The following is a 1,119-nucleotide window of genomic DNA, read 5'->3' as shown; positions in this document are numbered from 1 at the left end:
GGGTGCGGGCGGGGCGGGGGGGGCTTTGTCTCCGCCTCCCGCCGACGGAGCCGCGTCCCAGGGGCGGCGGGGAGGCGGGCGGGGGGAGGCAGGGCAGCGGCGGGCAGCGAGCGGGAGACAGCGGCTCCCTGGTCCGCGCCGCGCACAGTCCAATGCCCGGCAGCCCGGGGCGAGGAGCGACTGCGCTTTCCTGCCGTGGCACGGCGAGTGCCGACAGCCCGGGAGTTTTCCTGAAGCAGCCGTCGCACCGGGAGCACTTTTGGTAGAGAGGGAGCAGCGGGAGACCCCGAAATGACTTACCTCCCGAGGCGCGACTGAAGGGGACTTTCTGGAGTGGAACCGTAGTGGAATTTGGGTCTGGAGAGGAGTTGCTAACGCTTTTTTTTTTTTTATTTTTTTTTCTTTTTTTTTTTTTCTTCTTCTTCTCCCTGTTCCCTCCCCTCTTTTCGCCCATCATTGGAAATGAACAAATTGCATTTGCAATTCAGAAAGTAGAAATATTAAATATTCCTTCCCCCGGGAAGCACACATGTAGTAATGACAAAGGATTGCAAAGGAGAGAGTGGCTCCAGTTTCCCAGAGAGATCCCCTTAAATGGATTACTAAATGGGACACTACATCAGCTAGTTCTGTCCTCTAGCTGCCTAGATACATGCACCGAAAAGGTACAGTACTCCCCCGTCCGTATCCCTATCTGATGTTTTGGGGTTGCTGGGAAAAGGAAGGCTCCCGGGTCGCCCCGGCAGGCTCGGGAGGAGCGAGGATGGTGTGTGGTTTGAGGCTGGCTGCTGCTTTCTGTCTCCACAGCCTTTGCAGCGCCTAGGGAGGAGGAGAAGAGCCGCCTGCAAGTGCACACGCTGCGCTTGCTGTTGCCACTTTCCAGGCATCTCGTGGTTTCGCCTTTCTTTTCTTTTTTTTTTTTTTTTTTTTTTTTTTGTTTTTCTTTTTTTTTCTCTTCTTCTTCTTTTTCTACCTCCCCCGCCCTGCAACTGCTTAGCGTCTTAGCCTTCCCTCCCTAGCCCCTCAGCACGGCTTGCATGCGTGGTGATGGGGCTCCTCGCCGCCTCCCCGGCCCCCAGCCCCGCTCGCAGCCGGCCGGCGGCAGGGGGTCGCGGCCGC

General features: G+C 57.4%; 1 protein-coding gene across 3 annotated transcripts in view; it reads left to right on the top strand.

Moving 5' to 3' along the window:
• The first annotated feature begins 392 nt into the window (after positions 1–392).
• Positions 393–1,119, top strand: part of SEMA6A (sema domain, transmembrane domain (TM), and cytoplasmic domain, (semaphorin) 6A) — a 117,466-nt gene continuing 116,739 nt past the window's right edge. For all 3 annotated transcript variants that reach the window (XM_014957880.1, XM_014957879.1, XM_014957876.1), the window contains exon 1: positions 393–665. The gene's annotated coding sequence lies outside the window, so the exon portion shown is untranslated. The remainder of the gene's footprint in view (positions 666–1,119) is intronic.

Source organism: Calidris pugnax, unplaced genomic scaffold, assembly GCF_001431845.1.
Source record: "Calidris pugnax isolate Ruff unplaced genomic scaffold, ASM143184v1 scaffold358, whole genome shotgun sequence".
NCBI lineage: Eukaryota > Metazoa > Chordata > Aves > Charadriiformes > Scolopacidae > Calidris > Calidris pugnax.
This window is presented reverse-complemented; position numbering and strand designations above follow the sequence as displayed.